The following is a 27,482-nucleotide window of genomic DNA, read 5'->3' as shown; positions in this document are numbered from 1 at the left end:
ATGGAGAGCTTAAAGACAGTCTGTAGTTCTGTCTCAAAAACCAAATAACGCACTGAATAACAAACACTATGGAGTGAGTGGCTGACAGAGGCAGACCTGAGATGGCTATGAGCCAGGGGTGCAGTCAGCCTCTGGAATGTGGACAAGGCATAGCAACAACTCCCTCCGAAGCTTCCAGAACAAATTCAGGTTGGAGTTGAGTGTCAAACCATCCTCACTGAGTTCCCTTGCTAAGGAGATCCAGGTTGATTCGGTGCTAGACTGCATTGTGACTTAGCATCCAATCTGCTGTCTCAAAACAAATGCTGCAAGTGTGGCTCAGACTGTTAGTCCACAGTCCTCTGTCAAAACCATCTAAAAACAAGCTTCAGACAAGTACACTCGTCAATATTCTGTTTAACCAACTAATACCAAATTTAGCAGTGTTTCTCATGAAAATATTAACCCAAGATGACAAAATAAAGTTTTAAAGGCTAGATGAAGTTCAACAATTATGTGGCCTTAGAAGATGTTCACGTCAGCTTACATGTTTCCTGACTGACAGTTCTAAGAGGAAAAAAAAAATGGATTTTTTCCTTTGAGTTATAGGAATTTAGCTTTAACAAAAATATAAGATTATGATCCACAAAATGATAGATTATACACACACAGGATCAGGATGGGGTGAGGGAAGACTTACAAACTGTCTCACAGTCCTCAGCCCCTCTTCTATGACAGTGCTGCATTTAAAAGAAGCATCTAGGTTGGGCCTTGTGATGTAAGTCTGTAATTTTAGCAATCCAGGAGGCTGAGACAGGAGGATGGTCAGCCTGAGTAACTCACTAAGACTCTGTTTTAAATTAAAATATAAGGCAAACTAGGAGATTCAGCTTAGGTAGAAACTTGCTGCTTGCCTAGGAGAGTTTGTGTGCTCAGTTCTCAGCACACAAAATAAAGAGGAATGAAGGAGGGAGGGAGGGAGGGAGGGAGGACAAAGGAAGAAAGAGGGGAGGAACAGGAGCAGGAAAAGAAGAGAAAGACAATCAGAAAGAGAGAAAGGGGAGAAATGGGGAGATGGGGATAGAAGAGAGGGGAGGGGAGAAGATGAATGGGAAGGAGAAAGGGAAGGAGAGTGACAGGGAAAGATGAGAGACAGAGGAAGGAGGAAGGGAGGAAGAAAGAAGGATATAAGTATTTGTCTATGTACACATACATGTATATACATACGTGTGTGTGTGTGTGTGTGTGTGTGTGTGTGTGTGTGTACACATACACACATACATATAATTGGTTTCTAACTGATAAAGATTTTTGCCACTTAGGGAACATTAGGCCATATCTACAAACATCATTAGTGTCACAACTGGAGGCACACTAATGACACGCAGTGGACAGAGATCAGATCAGGTCCTAAAGAATCTCTCTGCAACAAAGCTTGTCACCAGCACCAGGGTTAAGAACCCAGAGACAATCTGATGAGATGGCTCGGTGGGTAGAGCAGTCACCAGGCAAGCCTGACAACCTAAGCTTCATCTCCTGAACTCATCAAAGAAACTGGAGGCGGTGCAATCCCAGAATCCCTCCAGCAAATGGGATGCGGAGACAGGAGAGTTCCACAGAAGCTCAGAAGCTAGAGAGCCTGGGGTCGAATTGCAGTGCCAGATGCAAGAGAGACGTCATGTCATCAAGATAAAAGATGACAACACACAAAAAAAACAAAACAAAACAAAACAAAACAAATTTGTCCCAAAGCCGGATGTGGTGGCACACGTCTTTAATCCCAGCACTTCGGAGGCAGAGGCAGGTGGATTTCTGAGTTCGAGGCCAGCCTAGTCTACAAAGTGAGTTCCAGGACAGCCAGGGCGATACAGAGAAACCCTGTCTCCAAAACAAAAACAAAAACAAAAACAAAAAACAAAAAACAAAACAAAACAAAAAGATGAGAACGACTCCAGGAAGTCATTCTCTGACCTCCACATGTGTGCTGTGGCACACACACCCCAGATAAATAATAGATTTAAAAGCTAGAAGAACCAGAAAGCTAACAGGATCTCCATATGGAGGGTGTGATCGGGTCTTCTGAAGCAGAGATGCGACTCGCTCACCCCAATTGTACACAATCTTATAAGCCAGCAAAATTCTGAGTCTTAAACGTTTTATTTTATTTATCTGAATTTAATATATTTTTTTAATTTCATGTCAGGCTGGTTGTCAGTGAAGGTGCATGTTTATATTCTCTGCATCTTATTAGATGATTATCTTACAAATGCTCCACTGTTTAGCTGGATCTCATCTTTAATTTTCTTTATCTGCCCCCATTTTCATCTCCCATAGATCTGATAAAGCTGCGTGCAGCAGGATCGCCACCCACGTGCTCGGCACGTGCTTACGTTGGAGGCAACCTCTCTGCCACACGCCACTGCAGGTGCCCTCCCCACTGTTTACCGCCCAGCTACATAAATAACAGATTGCTTAGAGATTTCACTGGATCTAGTCGGAAGCAAAACTCACCAATAATAATGTTTTTCTTCTCAGTCAATCTACTAGCAGGACATGTGCCTTTCCCACAAGCCTCAATCAGAACTAGTAACTCTCTAAGCCATCTCTGCATTTAAAAATAACCCTTTCCCCTCAGAATTCTGGCTTTCTCTTATTAGGTTGGAAAACGGGTGTGTGGTGTGTGTGTGTGTGTGTGTGTGTGTGTGTGCATGCGCACATATATAGATTTAGCTTTTTGCCTTCCAATTTGTGATCAGAGCAAAACCATTCTGGTTTCTGGCACACACGGTCCTCCCGTTTCATTGAATTACGAATGAACAATATGACTGATATAGACGCTATAGACAGAGCCGCAGATCCGAGCTTAGACTCTCATTCCAGAACCTCAAATCCTTTTAGCTTAAAATCTAAATGTACATAAAAGAATATATAATTTCTATTTTTTTTCCTGGCTGAATTTAAGACATAAAGCCGTGGCTATCCAAGAGGGCTGTGGTGCCTGTTTTTATAAACCTATATTTATTTCTTGGAATCTAAATGTCATCGCGCTGAATGGGCCTCTTATTTGAAGAGTCAAGTTCCCTTCAAGAAAGAGGCCATATGGTCCAATTCTGCTGAGCAGTCAAGTGATTTGCTAAGACAAGACCAGCCTTTAATGCTTTAATGTCACCTAGACACCATCTAGTCCATTTCCACTGGTTTTTGAGGCTGGCCAGCAGGCAGCCCCCAACACCTTTCTTCTTTCTCTCTCTCTCTCTCTCTCTCTCTCTCTCTCTATCTATCTATCTATCTATCTATCTTTCTCCTTGAGGGGACCTCCTTGCTCAGTCCCCTCCCTCTGGTCCTCCACACATTGATATTAATTATTAATTAAGCCACTTATTTTTCTCAATTATGTTTACTGGGGGGTCGGCATGGGGCACAGCGTATACATATCTCAGGGCACGTGGCAGTCAGAGGGCAACTTGCAGGAGCCCTGTCCTTCCTTCCATCATGTGGGGTCAAAGGTCATCAGACCGGCAGCAAAGGTGTTATTCATTGAGCCACCTCACAGGCTCTTATTATTAATGGAGACTCTTTAACTCTTGACCACATTGAATATTCCTTCACACTGGCTACACTTTCCAGCCGCACTCCAAGTGTGTGGCTTTTGGTCTGTTGCTGGTGAGCAGGGTTTGGTCCCTCCTTCCATTACAGCCACAAGGCTGGGATGAATAATAGCAAGAGGCAGGCGGAGATCACAACCACTCCACTCACCCGGGACGGATCCGCAGCCTCTATTTCTGCTTTTGGCACAAGCATTGCTTCGTATGCGCTAGAGCTTGCACGGCAAGGCACCGCCTTTCTATACTCCGGTTTTTCTTAACATTTAGAGACTTCTGAGTCTCGTGTAGAAGGAACACGGTTTAATTAAATCGTTTGTATCTAATCTCATATGTTGTGTGCGCAGTCTCTCTCTCCCTTCCAGCTCCTGTGCTCTGTTCAGTTACTGGTGATTGATCAACCCTCCCTTGCCTTTTTATTTATAGACTTTGGCTTCCCATTTAATATTTCTTAGTGCACTTATTTTTTTTCTAACTGCTGCTGCTCTGATTTTTTGGCATAGACGCTGGTGCCTTCTGGACTGTGGTAAGCTTTGACAAGACTGAAGAGGAGGCCCGACTGAATTTGTCTAGTACAGCTAGCGTTCCACTCAAAATAACTTTTCCTTTAAAAAATCTATTTTTACTGGTTCAAGCCTCGTCTAATCTTTCAATCATAAGGGTGAGCCTTGCATTTTATTTTAAAGTACACGGGGTAGCATTGAAGACTTAATAAATGAGGAAAATCATTTAATTCTCTACATTTAACATGGGTTAATGTCACAGATTTTAATCCCTTGTTTGATTCTAGTGGAATAACCAGCTTTATAGGAGAAAAATATCAAACACTTGGCCTTTTTCAGTAAAAAGAAAAAAAAATCTTCCCCTTCGAAAATTCTTGAACTTCGTACATGACACAGACCGGTATCGGCAACCCTCAGTGAAGACTTACATAAGAAGCGGGAAACTTGGTGTAAATGGTGTCCTTGAGAAGCCACTCTCGGGAATGTCCATCCTGTGCACCCCCTGTGTGCTAAATTAGCACTATCCGAGCTGTTTGCATTTGTGGAAATTGGATTAACAAAGGAAATTGGAATTATTAAAGGACTGGAAAGGGAATTTTTTAATTGGCCCACGTTTGCCGCGGCTAGCCAGGCCACTTCATCAGCTCCTGGTGGGCACTGAACTTACTCTGCTCTTTGAGGCTTCATGGAAAATAACTAATAAGATAAAATGAGAAGCGGTACGGAGCAGATTAATTCAGGAAAAAAAATAACTCGTGTCTGTCACTTCCTATTATCATAGAAAGGCTGCAACTATTGATCAAAAAGATGATTTTTTTTCTTATTTTTGAGTAGGTGAGAAAAAATGTTTCTGGTTATTCAGCTTAAAATATATATATTAAAAAGGCAATAAAAAAAAGTCTAGCTCCAACTTCTGCTTCCGATGGCCCTGTTCGCCACCTGCCATCCTCAAAGACCCCTATTTTATTAGTTTCTTGGGGATGTGTTCAGAGTCTCATTACGCAGTTATAATCAGGTGTAAACTTAGATCAATGCTGTCCCTGCGTCTTATATAAAACATGGAGCGCATACCCCCGGAGTTTCCGATGCAACTGGAAGAGCTTTCCAATCCAGGCTGATTTCATTTTCCGTGCCTCCTCACAGTACGTGGAAGACAACAGGCCCTGATTCACTCACCAAGTCCCCCACTGACGTGCACAGTGGTTATTTCTGGCTTTTTGTATGGCAAACGATGTCATAACAAAGAAGCTTGTGTACGACTCGCGCCCCGCGTGCGCACGCAGTCTTTTCTGTAGGATAAACTCCAAGGAGTGGAATTTCTGGGTATGAGGGGGCATTAATATGTAGATAGGCAGGGGTGATTTGTGCTCCCTGAGAATTGTATCGTTTCAGTCTGATAGGTTAAAATGTCTTTGTATTCAAGTTTAATTATTATGTATCTCATGATAAACAATTTGAACTTTTAAAAATATTCTTAAGGTTCAGTTGTATTTCTCTTCCTTCCTAACAATATTTTTATTATCTACCCACATTTTTAAAAATCAACAAGTAGTTTTCCTATTGTCAATTTCTAGAAGTTCCACGTACAATCTTTGATCCATTATGAGTCTTATTTATCCAAATACTATTGAATGTATTCATTTCCTCATGAGGGGGTGTATCTTGTGTGTGCTAGGCATTATGGTGAGGACTCTGAATACATATCTTAATTGATCTAAATTAAAATAGTTAATCTTTATTATCAACTTGACTGGGCTTAGAACCACTGTGGAAATACTCCTCTGGGTGTCTATAAAGATGTTTCCAGATTTATCTAATGAAGGCGTGAAGCCTCACCCTCATTGTGGGTGGTGCCATCCCGTGGGTGGTGCCATCCCGTGAGCTGTGCCATCCCATGGGCAGTGCCATCCTGTGGGCGGTGCCATCCCGTGGGCGGTGCCATCCTGTGGGCGGTGCCACCCTGTGGGCCGTGCCATCCCGTGGGCGGTGCCATCCCGTGGGCTCCCATCCTAGAATGAATGGGAGCGCTCCATCCAGTGCTCTTCTTTCTCTGCTTCTGGACAGTGTATATAACTGGCCAGCGCCTCAGGCTCCTGCTGCCCCGATGTCTGTCATGATGCTCGGCACCCTCAGACTGTGAATCAAGATAAAGCCTTCTTCCCCTCCTTAAGTGACTTTTGTCAGTTACTTTATCACAGAAACATGAGTTTTTTTTCTAATAACCTATTTTCCGGATGGGAGGATAAAGTTAAAAACACATCTAAGTGCCCCCAAATCGCTCAAGCAGTGACAGATGGAACCAGACTTTATATCCATATAACATGACTGAACGCCTTAGCTCTCGTATACTTAACTATACGGTATCCCACGACGCACATATCTAGCAATAAATCTCGGCAGCATTAAAATCAACCTGGATAAATAAATCTTCAATGGTAAGATTAGTAGGGGTCTAAGCCAGTAGGATTAGGTCCCCAGAGTGTGACACTCTCCCAGTACCTTTGTCCCTGTGCTTCCAGTCCCCGTGTCCCCTCGGCATCCTTCCTCCCTTCACTCCTCTTCTCATTCACTTAAAGGTACTGTCTTAGTCAATCTTACATCCAGACACTGAGTGTGACAAACACTGACCTGAATCTGTTCCATTTCACCTGCAATGGCTTCCTGCTTCTCTCTATACCTGAGCCCTTCCTAAGAACATGTCCTATGAGAAAAACCATTCTATACTTCAAAATTATCACTTAATAGGATCCCGTGCTCCTTGGCGGTCTGACTTCAGCCAAACTGCCCAAGCCCCAGCCAGTCACCTGACCTGGCAAGTCACCTGAAGCCACGAGAGAGTGGTAACTGCCTAGAGAACTGGTTTTCCAAAGGAGATTGAATTTTAAAGGATGTCGCACTAAGCCAAGGGAATGAAGCACTGAGGAAGCATTGTAGGTGCCATGCTGGAGAAGGAAGCCACCTTCCCCAGCATCTCCAACCATCACCTAAGCAAGCAGCCATTCTTATCCCTATTACAGAGACACATGTGCACAGAAGTTTAAGCCCAGGTCGTGTACTGTATGCTTGGGTTTCATTTGTTTTTAATTTATCTTGTTTTTCTATGATCTCTTCCCCTTTTTAAAGCCAAATGCAAATGTTCTTAAGTAGTTGAGGGTTCCCAGTCCAATCAGTGTGTGGTTTAACTATCATTCACTCCCACTACTTTCTCATGAAAAATCTACCCCAACCCCAAGATTTTCACCAGCCTACAAAGGCTGAATTGTGGCTAACTATCTTTTCACTGCATCTTTAAAGGAGAAGTACTGAAAAATATCACTTATAACTACATAGGACAATTTTTACCATCTATTAAATCACTGTTGCAATCCAACTAAGTCACCACACGGAAAAGCTAAGTTGGGGGCTGGAGAGAGCTTAGTACTCATCGTTCTTCTACAGAGCCTGAGTTGAGTCCCCAGTACCCACATTTGGGGGCTCATATCTGCCTTTAACTCCAGTTCTGAGGGAGCCAATGTCCTCTTCTTGTATTAATACTCACCTTCATGCATATTGTGCGTGTACATAGACTCAGGTGGAAATACGGACACATAGAATTTTAAAAATCAATAACTAATCTAAAAAAAACAGTTTAAACGCTAATTGTTATTTTATTTCATGTCACTGTGGATTGAATCTAGGGCCTCAAATGCAAGACAAGCTCTCCATCTCTGAGCTATGTCCCCCAGCCTTCCAAACTAAATATTAAAATCAGTCCTCAGAGTTTTGCTCAGTGGTAAAGCACTTGCCTAGCATGTGTGAGACCCTTGGTTCAATCCTCAGCACGGCAAAAAATAAAAACTAAAAATAAAAACCATATGGTCTCACTATATCCAGAAAAACATCGACAAATTCTATATACATTCCTGGTTGGAGAAAAAAAAAAATAAAACTTTCCACAAACTAGGAATGGAATGGAAACTGATAATGGCCACTTTAAAAAGCCTGCAGCTGACATCATACTTACGGATTGCATTAGAGAGTTAGAACCTCTGTAACAAAATTCTGTTAGTGAGGTGGCTTTAATGGCAGGGATTAATCTCTCTCTTCAGGATGCTAAGCTGCAAGGTCTAACGCTGGTAGAGTTGCTCTCCCCCTGAAACCTCCCCCCTGGGCTTGTAAGGAGTTATCTTCTCCCTCTGCCTCTACCTGGGCTTCCTCTGGGCTCAAATACGTCTGAGACCTAATTTCTCATCTATTAATGTCTGTCATATGGGATTAAGGCCCAATCTTAGGACCCAGTTTTATTTTGACTGCCTCTGTAGAGAGTCTCTCTCCAAACAGTCATAGCCTGAGGTACTAAGGGTCAGACTTTTAATATAGAAGTCTGGGTCTGGGGCAGGGGCAGGGGCAGGGGCACAATTCATCCATAGCAATGCATAGAGACAGTACTTGCCCCTAAGATAAAGATGTGCAAAAATGTCTGCTATCAACACCTTTTCAACAGCACAGCCATAACTCTAGTCACCTCCAAACGATAAGGAACAAAAGACAACTAGGTGGAAAAGGGACACATAAAACTCTTTCTACTCATGGACAAGTTGACGAACTGTGTGGCAATCCTGATAGAAGAAATGAAGCAGCTGCTAAGATATTAAACAAGTGAGCAAATTTTAAAAGATAAAGCTACAAAACTCAAGAGAATTTCTCTGCACTGCCAATGAACAGCTGAATATGAAATGTTTTAAATGTTTTTTACAATAGTATAGAAAACATGAAACACTTCAGTATACATCTCATCAATACGTTTGAGATTTATACAGTGAAAGCAAGAAAACACTGCTGAACTATAGTTGCATACGCCTTTGTCCCTGAAACTCAACAGTGTCAGGTTGTCAAATAGCTACCGACTGATGTATTCTAGCTAAATCCTCACTAAAATCTCAGCAAGCTTCTCTGGAGAAACTGATGGACAGTCCTGACAGATAAGGAATGTCCAACTGGAAAACAAAGGACAAATCTGACTATCATTTCCTGAAAGAAGGCAGAACTGTCTTTGTCATCTAAAATATCCAAACAGACAAATGAACCGATATAAATGTACTTCTACCCACATGCAAACACTTGAGTCCTGGGAAAGACACACAGACAGATGAATGGGAAAGGGAGGTGACTTTTCTACAAACCGTACTGCTTCCATCCAGATAAAGCTCATTAAAAAAATAAACCTTAACCCGACCTCACATCTCATCGAAGATAAATGAACTCCAGGGGCTGGAGAGAGGAGGCAGCAGTTGAGAGCACTGGTCGCTCTCACAGAGGAACTGGACTTGGTTCCCAGCAGCCACACAAAATCATAAACCATCCAGTAGCTCTAGTTCCAGTGGATTTGGTCCCCTTTTTGGCCTCCATAGGCATCATGAATGCATAAGGTACACAGATTATATATATATATATATATGTGTGTGTGTGTGTGTGTGTTATGTGTGTGTTGTGTGTTGTGTGTGTGTGTGAAAGCAAACATCTGTACACAACAAATAAAATAATTTTTTAAATGAACCCAAAATGTGAATTTAAGATCAACATGTATGTAAATGTAAAAAAAATTAATTTGTAAAAATTATAACCTCTTAAGAAATGAAAATCTTTTTGATATTAGATAAAGATTTCTTAGATACAAATATATATACAGATGCAGCAATCCTTTTTAAAAGTAACACAGTAGCTCCCTTGTCAAAGATCTAGTGACCATAGGTGTGTGGGTTCATTTCTGGGTCTTCAATTCTATTCCATTAATCTTCCTGCCTGTCACTGTACCAAAACCATGCAGTTTTTATCACAATTGCTCTGTAGTACATCTTGAGATCAGGCATGGTGATTCCTCCAGAGGTTCTTTTATTGTTGAGAATAGTTTTCACTATCCTAGGTTTTTTGTTATTCCAGATGAATTTGCAAATTGCTCTTTCTAACTCTGTGAAGAATTGTGTTGGAATTTTGATGGGGATTGCATTGAATCTGTAGATTGCTTTCAGCAAAATGGTCATTTTTACTATATTAATCCTGTCAATCCATGAGCATGGGAGATCTTTTCATCTTCTGCTGCATATGTACCAGAAGATGGTCTAGTTGGTCACCAATGAGAGAAAAGGCCCTTGGTCCTATGAAGGTTCTATGCCCCAGTGTAGGGGAATGCCAGGGCCAGGAAGCAGGTGTGGGTGAGTTAGTGAGCAAGGGGGTGGGGGGAGGGAGGAGATTTTTAGAGGGGAAACCAGGAAAGGGGACAACATTTGAAATGTAAATAAAGCAAATATCTAATTTTTAAAAGTAACACAGTAGAACTCAGTGAAATTAAGACGATCTGCTCTTCAGATGCTATTTCTTAAATGGAGGGATTCACAGTCTAGAAGGAAATTGGTGAGTCCAATAGCTAATAGCAAATTTGTATCCAAGTAACTCCCAAACTCAATAAAGTCAGATGTGGGTACACTTCTGTAATCCCAGCACTCAGAAAGCTAAAGCAGGAGGGTCACCTCCTTGGTAGTGAGGCCAGCCTGGGCTACACAGTGAGTTCAAAGATAGCCTGAGATAGAAAGTAAGGTCCTGTCAAAAGCAAAACACAGCAAAGCCCTCACTTCACTATGGAAACAAACAGTCCAACTAAAGCATAGGCAGGGCTTGAGAAATAAACATGGGGCTTCTTCCAAAACTAGAAATACCGCTCGTGACACAGCCAGACCATGCCTGGACATTCACCCTAGGAAATCAAAGTGACCACCCCAGAGAGAGTCCACTGCGCATGCTCCTTCCTGCTACAGCCGCATCATAAGGAGCCTAAAGAGTCAGCTCAAGTGACCAAGGACAGAAGATAAATAAGGAAAGCATGACAGCTATAAACACTGATATTATTCAGCCACAAAGTGAGTAAGATTGTGTCGCTCACAGGAGAACAGATAGAACTGGAGGTCACGTTAAGTGAAATGAGCCAGGCTCAGAAAGACGGATGCCAGGCATTCTATTCTCAAATTCGTATAAATAATTACACTATACAGAGGAAGTTATAATCCAAGAAAACAAGGTACATGGTACAATTGCACCAATGCAGAGAATGAAAAGTAGGTCTGAAGCAGTGGAAAAGAGGTAAATGATTGCTTGAAGGGATGAGAGCAAGCACTAACCAGGAGGTACACTGAAACCCTTGGTGGACATATTCACTGCACCACTGGTGTACACATATAACCAACCAAATGTCATATACTCACTACTTGTATTTTACTGTAGACTGATTGTACCTCCGTAAAGCGCCAGCTAGAGGTCCACAGCTCACCGTCCAAGTGTCCCTCCGCTCTGCTCTCCAGCAGAGCTCACTGCACCCTGGACCCTTCCCACTCTAAACTCTGCCATGCTGTCTCTGGCTATTGAAACAATGCTTCTTCGTCTTCAAGTCTCCTTGGAGTCCAAGTAAAATGTGATTGATCATCTCTAAAGGCTGTTCCTAGCCTTCCATATCACCTGGAGACGCTCCTGGCTGCAGAATGTCACCTATTGGTTTCTTCTGCCCATGTGATCTGGTTCTTAGGTAGTCAACGGCGCGAGCAGACTGACGGTTCCTTGACAGAGAAGATGGGGGTTTGTTGCTTGGTTAGCTGCCCGTTTCGTTTCATGGCTTAGCAGAAGTCTTCATTATTGAAGCACTGTGTAAGTGTTTCAAGGGTGGATGGATGCATGGAGGGAAGAACAGAGGATAACATAGTCTATTCCCTCTGCTCAAGTTTATTTCTGAAAGGCAACTTCAGTTGTAATAATCCAGTTGGTGCAGATGTGTTAATTGGTGCTCGTGTGTTTTCAGCACAAGGAACTCATTTTCAACATGTCTCCCTGGAGATAACCTCTTAACCCAAAGGAACAATTCTTTCGATAGACACTTCAGACACTATGGACTGATGGGGATATAAACACCAAGAACACAGAAGAGTCTGCCATGCCTTCACATGATCCTAGCTGGCAGCCGCCAGGAAACGATGGAACCCCATCTGAGTCCATAGATTTCTCCCAAGACTCCCCCACCATCTCCGAGGAGTAGCTATGAGACTGGAAGCAGCTGACGTGCCAACCCTACATTGCCTGAAAATGAGAAGCGCCTACAATATCATTTTCTTAACTGGTAGGGGAACTGAGGAACAAAACATCCAAGAATTCACAAGAATTCAGAGGCAAAATAAAAAGTTGCTCAGTATTTCTGGCTCCCCCAAACCCAGGATTTCCAGTTCATGTTGTTTCAAGATCCCACAAAACCACTGGGGAGGAAAAAAAAGGTTTGACATTCTCCTAAAGTTGCTATATCCTACAACTCACCATATAGTGCCAGCAATACTAGTCATTTGAGGGCAGAGGTTATTTATTGGCCATAGTAGAGAGTTTGATAACATTTTCACCCGAGCATAATAAGAACTATATAAGCTACCCTACTCTGGAATACAGAGTGGGCTTAATATAACAATAACGAAACAGGCTTCAGAGTCCAGAAATGACTCGAAGACAAAGCTGAACAACAGTAACTACTGAACTACTCATAAATGCTCAGAGTGTAATAAGTTGCTTTCTTTTTATTACTAAGTTGCTAAATCAACCTAATATGACAATGAGCTAATGACAGTGCCTTGCTTCCTCATAGACCTTCAATCATTCATTTGCTAAGTATCTTCCATAGACCTAACATACAAAAGACTCACTTGAATTGCTATTTCTCGTGTGTGTGTGTGTGTGTGTGTGTGTGTGTGTGTGTGTGTGTGTGTGAGAGAGAGAGAGAGAGAGAGAGAGAGAGAGAGAGAGAGAGTGTGTGTTTAGATGTAGAAGAGGGCTTTGTAAGAAATGCTCTGGAGTTCAGAGCTTACTCTAAGAATTACTAGACATAAGAGGAAGATTTTAAACATTGGAGTTGAATCATCTGATCTAGATCTTTACAAGAACTCGTTAGCTACGACATGGAACGTATGGGGCTTGGTTGCATAGCTTAGCAGACGCCTTCATTATTAAAGCACTGTACATGGACTATGAGAAAGGTAGGAGTGGACCAAGACCAATTACAACATCACAGCAGTCCAGGAAAAGAAACGATAGTGACTCGGGCTAAGGTCCTATCAATGAAGAAAAGTAACAGAGACTGAGGCAGGAGGATTTCAAGTTCTAAGTTAGCCTGGGAAATGTAAAAAGAACATCTCAAAACTAAGAGAGGAATGCTAGAGAGGTGAGCCAGCAGTTAAGAGCACTGGCAGCTCTCACAGAGGACACCAGCTTCCATTCCCAGCAGCCTCGTGGAGCGCTCAACAATCTGTACCTCCAGTTCCGGGGCATCCAGCGCCCTCTACTGGTCTCTCTGAGCATCAGGCACCCACAGGATATACAGACATGGAGGCAAAACACTCATAACAAAAATACTTTTAAGCAAAATCTTGCTAGTGTATGCAATGGTGTCAGCGTTTGGAAGCTGATTATGGGATGGATCCCTGCATATGGCAATCACTAGATGGTCCATCCTTTCGTCACTGCTCCAAATTGTGTCTCTGTAACTCCTTCCATGGGTGTTTTGTTCCCATTTCTAAGAAGGGGCCAAGTGTCCACACTTTGGTCTTCATTCTTCTTGCTGACACCATTGCATACACTAGCAAGATTTTGCTGAAAGGACCCAGATATAGCTGTCTCTTGTGAGACTATGCCGGGGCCTAGCAAACACAGAAGTGGATGATCACAGTCAGCTATTGGATCTGCTTGTGGACGTTGTACATCGTGGTGCGGAGCCTAGTGCGCACCACGATGTACAACGTCCACAAGCAGACAACATATGAACTAACCAGTACCCCAGAGCTCTTGTCTCTAGCTACATATGTATCAAAAGATGGCCTAGTCGGCCATCACTGCAAAGAGAGGCCCATTGGACTTGCAAACTTTATATGCCCCAGTACAGGGGAACCCCAGGGCCAAAAAGGGGGAGTGGGTGGGTAGGGGATTGGGGGGGAGGGGGTATGGGGGGCTTTTGGGATAGCATTGAAAATGTAAACGAGGAAAATACCTAATAAAAAATAAATTAAAAAATACTTTTAAATGAGAAAGGAAGAGAATCAAGATGGCATATAAATATACCTCATGAGATTTGATATAAAATTAGAAATAGGATTTGTATAGACAATGCTTAGATTTTTAAATTGTGCCAAGTACTTACTAGGTACTAAAGGTCATTAATTTTTAACTTGTTCAGTATAATTGAACCAAGAGATACTATAACAAAAACTATATTACAACTCAATATTTTATAAATATCTACCCTAAACTATCTACACCAAACTCATTAACTAGTAAATGGCAGTGGTGGCCCTGTAAAATGAACTTCTTCAGGTTCTAACCACAACCCTCTAGTGATAGCATGCCAATAACAAAGCTAAGGGGGTTACCACCACCATTTCTCAGGGCAGCAGCAGTGCAGAGGTGGAGCCCTAATACCTTGTCTGCTTCCCCAGTGCACACGGACAGCCAAACCCAGGAAAGATGGGTATTGCCTGCAGATGCTCTGAGTGGTCAGCTTCTAATGGCTGCTTCTCTTGTCCCTCACACACGGGTCCTGAGTCCTAGGACAAATCTTCAGCTTTGCCACTGTCCTCTTGCCTCTCACAATCTTCTCCCAAGATTCAGTCTAGAGATTTTCAATTTCTTAAAACAAGATCTCACACAGCCAAGGGTAGCCTCCAATTTACAGGGTAGCCAAAGATGAGCCTTGAACTTCTGACTGTTTCTTCTTTTCTGGCCAGACTAGGTATGGTTAGGTTACTGTCCTCAGGGCACTTGGAAGTGTCATCTTCTTCTCACCTAAGGGGACACGTGCTAGCTACTCTAAATCTTCCCCCCTGGCTCAGCCCTCCCCCGTGCTGGGTCATCATGGGTTAAAACTCACCCTTTAAAATATGGGTTCTTCTTTGCTTCTCTGAGGAAGGGATTGTTTTTGTCACCATCGACACCCCCCCCAACTGGGTAAGATAGTCTATTATTTTTAAATCGGTCTTAATTGTTTGTACATGCTTTTCAATAATTCTTTGTACAATTGGTATTTAATCAATAGTTGAATGTCAGTTCCTTCTGCCAGAATGAAGATTAAATGATGCTTAAGATCATCTCACCTTTATTTATTTTCGAAGGGACAGTTTCTACCAGATGTGTGAAGTCATGAGTAATAAACTGGATAAATATATTAATACACTTACTCAAAGGGACTATAGACAAGAGATACCCTGTGTCTCCAGTGAGTTTTGTGTTATTTAAATATTTTATAGGGCTCAGAAAGATGACTTAGTAAATAGAAGTGCTTGCTATGCAAGAGTAACAACCTGAGTTTACCCACATGGAAAGCAGACCCAGTGGTGTACACCTGTAATCTCAGACTATTACAGTGAGATGGGAAACAGAGACAGAACAATCTCCAGAAACTTGTGGGCCATCTATCCTAGCATCCATAGCAGAAATGAGAGATCCTGCCTCGAACACGGTAAGAAATGGCCAGAGAGATGGCTCCGTGGTTAAGAGCCCTTGCTGCTCTTACACAGAATTCAGGTTCAACTCCCAACATCCACTTGGCAGCTCACAACCATCTATAATGCTGTCCCACGGGATCTCTTCTAGGCTTCGGTGATGGCTGGGCCTCGAGCTTTATTACAGGCAGCACCTGGCATGTGGCAGGCTCACAATGAATAATTGTTAAATTAGTAAGTGATGGAAGGAAATAAGAAGAGCTCAATGACATTTTGCATAGGACAGAAATGAGCTTAAGAGTATGAATGAGAAGCGAGAGAGATGGCTCAGAGGTGTAGAACACTGGCTGCTCTTTCAGAAGATTCTTAGCATCTGCATGGCAGCTAGTACCACTCTGTAATTCCGGTTCCAAGGGATTCTGGCTTCTGGAGTAAAGCATACACATGACGCAGGCATACATGCAGGCAAAACACACATACACGTAACATGAATGTAAATAAATATTTTTAAATGAGTATGAATGACTCCTTGCATACAACCTGTAATTTACGGAATCCTGGGTCAAACTTAGGGTCTTGTAGTTTCTAGCATACGTCTCTGTGCATAGACTAGATCTCACACTTCCTCAAGGGGTCTGATCTAGGAGAGAGGTATTCATTGGATCACCGAGATTTGACGTTGCTGGGATCACAAGATGATCCATGTGAACACAGCTTCCAGCTCTGGCTGGGAGGCCAAGCTGGGAGCGAATCAGCAAGGCCTGGCTCTTTCACTTCACAAACAGATTGGAGGGTGATAGAGAAGAGACCACTGGGAAGACTGATTCTACACACCAAAAGCAACTGCTGGGTCACACGTTCATAGTTCAAACCTATAAATATTCCCATTAAGACTTATTTCATTGTATTTGTTTCTTTGTGTCTGTGTGTGTCTGTGTGTGTCTGTGTGTGTCCACAGAGTCCAGAGGGGGGAATTGGGTCCCCCTGGAGCTGGAATTACAAGGGTTTGTGAGCCATTCAACATGGATGCTGCCATCTGAAATCCACTCCTCGTGACTGAGCAGCAAGCTCTCTACATCACTGAGCCATCTTCCCAGCCCCTGCTGATACATTTTAAACAAGCACCCTCGCTTATTTTATGCATCTGAAAGTCTGATCACAACTGATTTAAAATTGGGATAATTACCTATTAATTACCATATCAACGTGTTTCCTTCACACATTAAAGAGCATAAAAGATGGGACTGATGTAAGCATTCCCAGCCCAGGGCCATTGTGGTTAAGAAAACAAGATTAATGGACACGTGTATACACTTGACACTTTGTCTCCGCACAGCTGATCACAAGCAAGGTAACATTCCCTAAAATGTTTCCTTTGATTGTTTTTTTCCTCTCCGGTCCTCATGAGATCTCCTGTGGGAACCGTAGGAGTAAATCTTTAAGGATCTGCAAGCTGCTTTTCTGCAGTGTCTAAGATAACATATGAGCCTGTTTCGTTACTAATTGGTAAGTAATTGGAAACAATGCGTATTGTTAACTTCTGTGACTTGGGGGGTATGGTTTGGTTTAGTTGGATCAGCTGGACATGGAATGACCGCTTCCTAGACGGGATTAAGCCTAAAATATGTGTGTGAAAATGCTAGCAACCGCGTCATGGCGTTCCTATGAGAACTTAGTAAGGTAACATGGAAAAGGCCCCAGCCCACCACCAAAGAGACTGAAGAATGAGAGTGCTCTGCTCTCAGGGCTAAAAATGTGCACGTCTGTATGAAAGATAGGAGAGGGCAACGCTTTGGGGCTTCTACTGTTGTATTTTGTTGTTGTTGTTGTTGTTTAAAGAACTGAACTACTATTTCATTCTAGTGGGCTAGCTCCCAGCAGATGAGGCTCTCCTCCTTTTGCTTTCACCCAGCTCCAAGGCTGACCTCTGCAGTCCCCTGACCTCCTCATTCTGCTCTTGTATTCCTTTCACTGTTTGTTGGACACCTCTTCCTGCTCACAAAGGCCACGTCTGGCAAGGCTGTGTTTAGACTCATTCATCTCTGCATAATCCAAAGATTCAGAGGTCATGCCAAAGCCAATTGTGTTACTACCACCGAAATGGGACTAAATATCATCTTATAAAAGTGATATATAAAAATTGCTAAACTATTTGTTTACCACTCCATTCCCTCTTCTTATTACAAAATAATAATAGTAGTAGTAATTTAGAGTCGGCCAGCATCCTTAACTAAGACAGTCTCAGAAGCTTCTGTCTTCCCAGTTCACCTCTGTATTAACTATTTTCCTTATTGCTATGACCCAACACCTGACAATAAACAACTTCCTGGAGGGAACGTTTATTTGGGTTCATGATTTGAGGATATAATTTATCGTGGCGAGGAAGGCATGACTCTGAGTGGGCCTACGGAGCTTGAGGTGGCTTGGTCATGTCTCTCTAGATCAAGAACAAGAAAGAGATGAAGGCGACTTCTCAGCTGCCTTGCCTCTTTTCCTTTCTCATTCAGTCTAGGACCCACCCAAGAGATGGCTCCCCTTTCCCAGAGTGTGCATTCTGGGTGAGTTTCCCTGCTTCAGTTAACTCTCTCTGAAGACATCTTCACAATCACCCATAGTGCTCTTCACTGATGCCATTTGGTTTTTCTTAATCCAACCAGGCTGAAAAGTCAGCCAGCCCACTGTGCAAGCAGCAAAGCTGTGTCTGACTCCAGCTCTTCCCTTGGCCTCTTCCTCTTGAGGTGGTGTGTTCGTCTCTTCAAGCACATGCCTTGATTGACTCCTTTCTTTATATGGGTGCCAACCCTACATTCAGGTGAATAACCTGTAACAATTCACCAGTCATCAGAAAAGAGCATTGGACCCCAAGATACTTCCAGAAACTTAACTCCAAACTGTTTTTTAAAAATAATAAAGAGTCACAGGAAATGTTTCTAAAAGATGGTTTTTCTATTTCTCAAAAGACTAGATTTCACCCTTAAGATAAGCCTGGACTCGGGGGCTACCCACCTGGGTATTGTGGGCTTGGGAGATAGAAAAGCAATAAAGAATACTACTGCCCTTGCAGAGGACCGGAGTTTAATTTCCAGCATCCCCATAGTAGTTAATAACCATGTGTGAGTCCAGTTTCAGGAAATCTGATCCCTTCTTCTGCCCCTAAGAACAATAGGTATACATGTGGTATACACACTTGAGAACACACACACACATATACACAACATACACACACAAAACATGACACACTCATAAAATTAAAATAAATATTTTTAAAGTAATGACACTGCTCATACCTCCTGTGTATATAATCGAAGAAACCCAGCTCTAACTCACATACTTTGGAAGCAGATAGCTCTGTCGATTGTTTTATTACATTTTTCTGTTGGGGCAGTGGCACCTGCCACTACATGTTTGTGGAAATCAGAGGACAATTTGAGGAAAGTGGTTCACTTCTTCCTCCATGTGGGTCCCTGATACTCTGCTCATCTGTCTCAGCAGCCTTTACCCACTGAGCTGCTTTGGGTGTGTGTAGTAAGGCAAAAGTGTGTCCTCTAAGAATGTTTTAGGGAGGATCCCTTATTTACCATAATTAGGCATATATAGAACCAATCCCAGATGCACTGTGGGTAGGGACACATGGAGTAGGAAGAGCAAATTATGGTCTATCAAAGTAGGAAGGGCACAAACTATGCCACTTACTAACAAACCCCACCATCTTTCAGCCCCCATTAAAAGGACCCTGAAGCTGCAGCCTGAGCCCCACTAGTGTCTCATTCATATGGCCTGCTGTCTCTCTTAACAATGTATACCTCTCTAACCTGTGCCTTGACAATGTATACCTCTATAACCTGTGCCTTGACAATGTATTCCTCTATAACCTGTGCCTTGACAGTGCATCCCTCTATAATCTGTGTCTTGACAGTGCATCCCTCTATAATCTGTGTCTTGACAGTGCATCCCTCTATAATCTGTGCCTTGACAGTATATCCCTCTATAATCTGTGCCTTGACAGTGTATCCCTCTAAAACCAGAGTCTTGACAGTGTATCCCTCTATAATCAGAGTCTTGACAGTGTATCCCTCTATAACCAGAGTCTTGACAGTGCATCCCTCTATAATCTGTGCCTTGANCTTGACAGTGTATCCCTCTATAATCAGAGTCTTGACAGTGTATCCCTCTATAACCAGAGTCTTGACAGTGCATCCCTCTATAATCTGTGCCTTGACAGTGTATCCCTCTATAATCAGAGTCTTGACAGTGTATCCCTCTATAATCAGAGTCTTGACAGTGTATCCCTCTATAATCTGAGTCTCAACAGTGTATCCCTCTATAATCCATACTGCTGCTTTTCTCCAAATAAAATCATCATGCTACTTTTACAAATTTGTGTGGGCTCTTCTTCCCAATTGTTTGAATAAGAAGTCAAGAACCTGGAAACACAGGTCCAGATCCCAACCACCAGTTACAGAGTAGCAACGGGTGAGTGATGTCACTGTGGAGTTACTTCTATCTTCCGTTTGGGTAATTGCCTACCAGTTGTTTTTAAGTTCCTTGATTGTGACAGATTACACAGACTAATAAAGAATCTACTGACTATTTTGAGAGCCAATTACCAATAAACTGATATCTATCTGGAATTAAAACTGTATTTTAATGAATCATATTAATAACTTTTGATATAGTTGTAAAACAAAGGGTAGTTTGATTCCTTTTGGATCAACACAGTGCATAAATAAATGGGTGGGATGCCTGGCTGCTTTTCTGTGCTTCATTCTCTTTATTGGAGGTACAGGATCCTTTGTGGTCCAGCAGAAAAGTGAGCAAAGGAGACAGGAGAAGTGCTAGAGTTGGAAAGGCGCATTGGTAGATCAGAGATGGTAAATACCAGGCAGCCAGGACAAGCTCAGATCAAACCAGTTCAACAGACTCGGGGCCCAGTATACAAACAGAACAGGTATGTTTAATCACCAAGGTTGTGAAATATGTGTCTCAGGCCATCACCTGGGATGTTGGCTCCGTAACTTTGCTGGATACTGCAATCACCTGGGAACCCAGTAAACACCAGAGAATCAGTGAGCAATGGTAAAAAAAAAAAATCGACCTTTACATTTTTACCAGGTTTCCCCTAGTCATTCTGGTATCCATCAGAATTTGAAAAGCAGTGACCTGCCACACCAACCTCTAGGTGCGAAGAGGTGACTCCGAAATACTCCCATGGACTACGAAGTCCAATGGAAGGAAATGGAGGAAAGGTTGCATAATGGAGGAATTGTATTCCTCTAAAATAATCTATTTGGGATTTTTTTTCCATTTCACAAAATGCACTTTAGGTCAGGTAGTGACCTCCCAGCCAAGCCTTTGAGTGTGAGGACTGAAATGAAGCTCAGTGTTGTTCACAGAGCTTTCACTGTGTGACTGTTGGTGTCCCGCCAGGCTTCCTACACACGGAGCCAAGGACCACCAAACACACAAGCAAGCTGCTCCCTCTGGTAGATCCCAGCCCTATGTTCCACACTATGCTGTTTGGGAAGGATGCTACTGCACATCTGTTTCTCCAGCATCTTCTACACAGCTGTCTCCCCTCACCTGCCTCAAGGCCATGGATTTGCTAGACTCTTGGCCGCTGACTGAATTGATTGGTGCAGGGCATTCCATTCCTAGCGGGATTCCAACTGAGGATGCTACTTGCATGGCCTTGCCTGATGCGTGATCGGGAAATTTCCTCAGCATCTTACGCTGTCTCACTGCACAGCCTGTAGAATGCACCAGGCACCTTCAGATGCTAAATCAGCACTGGGATGCAGCTGCAGTGGCACAAACAGGATGTGATTGAAGATTAGGTTTGGTATTGTGCCCATAAACCACAAATGCTAACTCTGACATTCTTGCGCACATCCGACTTGCCAGCAAGAACGACGCTGCAAGAGGATCCTTCTGCACACGTTTATTGGGAGAGCTTGATTGCAGAGGCAAAGAGAGACCCCCAAGCCCAGAACTGGTGCTGCTTATATAGGCCTAGGAGAGGCGTGTCTCATACCCGGATTGGTTGTGCATTCTACCTCATTTGCATGTTCCTCATCTGATTGGTTATTCTCTCTCAGTACCTCACAAAACCTCATTATCATACCTCATTTGCATGTCTCACATCTGATTGGTTAACTCTCTTAGTACTTTGCAGAGCCTCATTATCATGCCCGGGCCAGGCAGTGTTTTGGCGAAAAAACTTTACTGCATAAGTACTCATTGGTTGTTTGCCCAAACTTATGCGTGTTGGCCAGCAGTAGCCTGCGCCACCCTGCAACGGCACATGTGGCTTCCCACATGACATCATCAGCCACTCGAGATAAGCTGGAAAGAACAGTATTGGGTCCATAAATGATGGGGTCACCGAGTCTAGGAACCAAGCCTAGATTTCTGTTTTTGGAGGCTAAGGCAGCTTAGTCAGTAAAGCGTTTGCCTCACAAGCACGAGATCCAGAATTTTATCAACCCAGATCCCAGATTTCATAAAAGCTGGGCAGTGAGATGTACCTTTATAATCCCAATACTGGGGAGGCAGAGACAAACAGATCCCTGGGGTTCACTGACCAGACAGATTCACTTACTTGATGAGCTCCACTCCAATGGGAGAGCCCCATCTCAAAATAAAAATCGATAATGAATGAAGGATGATACCCAAGGTTGTCTTCTGACCTCCACACACATGTGCACATAAGAATGCGTATGCCCATCCACACATGAACACATGCACGTGTAGAAGAAAATTTTGACATCTTTCTATTCTTAATACAACTGGCCTTTGAACTGGATATCTCAGAAACATCTATTAAATGTTTGGAACAAGAATTCAAACCTGTTTGAATACCTGTGCATGCCCTGGGTGTCCCAAGATGAAAAAAAGAATATGTCTGTCCCCCGAGAAGCTCACACATGAAGAGAAGAAAAGTCGGGTGTGATTGGAAAATAGGCCCATCTCTCTTTCCCAAACACCCCAAAGCTACCTCGGGAATCCCTTGATATTGCGATGTTCTTTTATGAATCTTTTTTTTCCCCAAATCTATTTTTACCACCCGCTTGTCTTCTCCTTTCCCAGTCAAAGTTAATTGCTTTGCAGTCGCTTTCCAAAGTATACCCAAAAGCATTTCACTGCAATGATCAAACTTGCTAAGCACAGGGGCATCTTTTTTCTTCTTCTTAAAACACTGGGTACCTCTAGTTCTAGGCACTTGAAAACCCAACGAAGTCAAAACCTTCCCTGGGGAACTAAAATAATACATCGACGGCACCACACCTAGGCTGAGCCAAAAGCCTAAAGACAGAGTGGCAGGGCTCTCTGTTACAGAGAGACACGATACTGAAGGGAAAGGAGGTGGGCTTTGAAGGAAACAGACAGAGTATGAATTTAAACTTGAAACTTTCTGACTATGTGACATTAGGAAAGTTTCTGATGCCTCTGAAATTTAATTTTCTTTTTCTTTTCTTTTATTTCAGGGAACTGAGCCGAGGCAAACGCTGCTCTAAATGATCCACATCACTAAATTTCTGATGTCAAAGTGTGTACACAAAAGTGCGCCATGCTCTCTGTGACACGAGGGCCAGAAAACTGTTCATGACATGCCTCACACGTAATGGGTTCTGTATAATTGGTAGGTATTGTTCAATTATCCCTAGCTCAACTACTTCTAGAAATTACATTATTAACTACACCTTTGATCATTAAACACCAATAAAATAGTCAGTTTTAAAATCTAGTTAAATAATGAAAATCTAAGTTATAATAGTTTTGTCTTTTCAAATAAATAGGCCTTCCTGCCCTATATATTTAAATAGAGAGAGAAATAGAATATGAAGTTGAGTGATTAGAGAAGTAGAGGAAGATCTAGAAGGAACTAAGGAATGGAAAAGAAAATAAGAATAATATACTATCTTGAAAAAATAATTAAAATGTATATATACATACATATTTACTTATGCATATATAGACACACATAGAGAAAGAGAGGTCATATATAAGTATATCTGTCTACATACAATTGTTTGGCCTCCAGCTATCATTTCTGGAAGGCCCTCTGTCACACTGAGACTGTCCTAGAAGAGGAAAGAATGAAGTCACCCACCCAGCCTCTCACAGGTGACTCCAGTTTCCCTGCCCTGTGCAGGCCCCTCTTTCTCGTCACTACATAAACTATGGGGTTCTCTTCTCTCTGGTGTTCCCACGATGAGGAAGAACTGTGACAAACAGGCATTACCAGTCAGTATACCACTTAGTTGCCTGTCACTCAGCAGGAAAGGGGTGGGTGGCCTATAAAGAGGGAAGCTGGCTGCGGCTCGCAGCTTTGGTGGTTCCAGACTGGGAATTTCTGTTTTTGCAGTTTAGGTTGGACTGCGGCTGCAGACCGCAGTTGAGAGGGGAAAGGACAAGAAGTGAGATGCCAAGTCTCGCAGTCCCCTTGGAGGGGTGTCACCAGTGCCCAAAGAACTCCCACAAGGGTGGTCCTGCCTCCTGAGGGTTCCATCAGGTTCCAATAGTACCAAACCAATAACCAAGCCCTTAACACACGGGCCGGCAGGGACAGCTCAGATCTAATCCAGAGAGGCACGAGGGAGAGGTTATCTGCGGAACGAAGGCTTCCGTTGCCTCACCTCAAAGTTCCAAATTCCCTTTACCAGGCCCTGAGTGCGCATCCGTGTTAGGTGCGCATCCGCGTTAGAACTGTTACTGTTACTTTTTTTTTTAATCACAGATTATATAGATAGTATGGAATATGATGAAAACTTGAATTCTAATGAGAATATAATCCGCCGAGTTTAGGGTCTTGCTGAATCCAGGACCGGTCTTCAGAATTCATGAGATCTAAATGTCTGTGTGATCGAATCAAGATAGGTTTGAAGAGCTCAACAAAATATCAAACTTAATTGTTTCTGGGGCCTGGGAGGGCCCTGCTGCTCTTGCAGAGGACCAGAGTTCAATTCCCACAACCTAGTCAAGAAGATTGCTACTGCCTGTAACTCCAGCCCTCTCCTGACTTCTGAGGGTACTGGACACAGGTGAGCATACACAGACACATAGATACAGGGACACACAAATGTCCAAAATAAAAAGAACTAAATAAGTAGAAAGCAATGAGGATGAACCTGGCATCAAACGCACACTGCTGTACGCATGGGCACATGGCCGAGGTTCCTGCACACATACACATGCGCGCATGGCCCTGGTCCCTACACGCATGCATACATATACACACACACACACAGGCATGCGCACACATGGCCTTGGTACCTGCACATGAATGCATGTGTCTGTGCCTGCAAATTAATAAAAACATAAATGTTTCTGGCTATGTATATATCAGCAGGGTGAGCCCATACTCCTTTGGGAGTTCTGAGTAGAGAGAGAAGGACAGAAGGACAGACAGAAAGGAGGAAGAACAACTTTTAACAACAGTGCCAAAGACAACATTTCAAAATGAATGAAAAATCGGTGAGGAAAGGTAAGAATTCTTATCTCAGTGGCGGCATTGAGAGTGGCATTGATCTTTCTTGTTTATCTAGATTGGGAACTTGGTTCAGTCACAACACTTTCTCAGCAGCCCCCCTGCCCCTGCCAACACCACACCCCACAGAGGGAGGACCTGGGACCCAGGATCTCTCAGCTCAGCCCTTTGACCTACTCCCATTGGCTAAACCATGAGCTACCACCACTCGATGGATGATTAATAAGGAAAACTGAAAGAAGTAATGAATTTCACAAATCAAATGCAATGTGGTTTCCAGAAATGCATAATTTATAACCAAAAAAAAATCAATTAGTAAAACTCATTCCTTGTACTATATTTACAGACTACCTCAAGAGCTACCGCTGGAAATAATGGATATCGCCCTAAAGCGAGGAAGGCCTGTGAGCTTCCAAACGCCCTATTGTAAACCAAGCTAATTATCACAGCAAACCTGCTGTAATTGATTTTATTTATTTATGTGCCTGCTTTAATTGCATTTTACCCTCACGGTGCTCACTTTCCTAGCACTGTATGGTAAAGTAAAATATAAGTTGCCTGCCAAGAATAAATTCTTTCTGGGCAATTCAGCCATTTTTGTTGGTAAGACTGATAACTTGACTTGCTTAGCTAATTATCTCATCTCTCCGAAGGAAGACTAGTGAAGATAAAAAAACAAAACAAAAACAAAAACAAAAAAAGACTAGAGTCAAGCAGGATTGAAGAAGTTGAGGCCAAGGGCTAGGGCTAGGGCTCAGTGAGTAGAGTGTTTGGCATGCAATCGTGAGGACCTGAGTTCAATTTCCAGGGCCATATGAAAAGCTAGGTGTGTCAGAATGCACCTGTAATGCCAACACTGAGAGGCTAAGGAACACAGGTGAATCTTGGGCTTGCTGGTCATCCAGGCTGGCCTAGCTGGCAAGCGCCATACTGAATGAGAGCTGTTCTGTCAAAAAAGAATAATAAGGTAGAGGGCAATTAAGGAGGGCATTCAGGTAGAGCTCTGGACACATATGAACATGGACATACAGGCACCCGGAGAGGAGTAAAGCTGACAGAGAAGGGAAGGCGTGTAGAAGGAAGGAATCGATATTTTCCGGCTGGGATGTAGATAAGTGATACTGTGCTTGGCTAGACCCTATATGGGGTTCCAAACTCAACACAAAAACAAGAAAGGAAGGAAGACAGCATGTGTGAGGTGGGGGAAGTGAATAATTCATGGTTCCATCTTAGGATATGCCACAACCACCAGGCAGAGTTGTCGAGTGACCCCCACCAAGGAAGAGAAGGTAGGAGATACACCGCCACAGAGAAGTGTCTTGACGCGGAAAAAGAGTGTCAGGCACGCTAAAACCCAAAATAAGATCACAATTTCAAACATCTAACAATCAACAAAAGGCTTCTGGGCATGATCACAGCAAGCGAAGGACGTCACAAAGAAGAGCTGTGTAGAGAGATTTGGTCCAGGGGCCACTGAAAGGGCAGAAATGGCAGATGTTCTGAATTTCTTACATATCATTTCCTGTGGGGTGATACTGGTAAGGATGGAACACAAGGATGGAACTCAGACATGGACCAGGAGACCAAGACTGTAGGATTCTGCTCAAAACATGGTAGATCAGGTACCTCCCAATGTTAACATTCACAAAAGAAGGAACTTCGAAAGGAAGTGACGTCATTGCAATTTGCATGGAGGAAGCTTCTGGAAAAAGGAGAAGGTATTAGAAGTTAGCAACGAACTAATATTGACTTAACACTCTCTAATGATGAGGCGTGGGACAGGGCGGGTTTCATTAATTAAACTCAGAGCCTGTGTTGATTCTGGGCAAGGAAGGGATTGAGAAAAAAATGAAACTGGATCTATTTGGAGCCAGCATGGATTTGTGATAACAATTCAAGCCAGACCTAACTCATTTTCTCTCTTGATAAAATTACTAGAGCGGGAGACAAGAAAAATGCTGAGGACATATGTGTCTGAATTTCAGCTAGGCATTTGACAGGCTCTCTTTTTACCCTCCCGGGGAGTACAGTATTTCCCAAATTGGTATCTGTGAAGAACAGACTTCCACAAGATATTCATAGGTGTGCAAGGAATACACACAAATACATTGGGAAAGGAGTTAAACAAGATGTAAATTCGTCTCAGCATTTTGAGGCATAACATATAAGATAAAAGGCGCGGTGAGTGTTCAAGAAGATAACATAGTTGTCTGTGTAGCACCACACAAATATTTCTCAACATTTTTGCTTAGGAACATGTATTAATATCTTTGAGAAAGTTCTGAGAAAGGCTTTGTTGAGATAAGAAGTCGGTTCGGAGTAACACATGCAGCAGAACTCTTCCTCATTGTCAGCTAATCATAAACAGGGTGCCAACATGAAGAGACATCTCCACTGTAGTAACGTCATCCTTAACTCTGCT

This window comes from Mus caroli, chromosome 6 (assembly GCF_900094665.2).
Source record: "Mus caroli chromosome 6, CAROLI_EIJ_v1.1, whole genome shotgun sequence".
In the NCBI taxonomy this organism is placed as follows: Eukaryota; Metazoa; Chordata; class Mammalia; order Rodentia; family Muridae; genus Mus; species Mus caroli.
Note: the sequence above shows the minus strand (reverse complement) of the source record.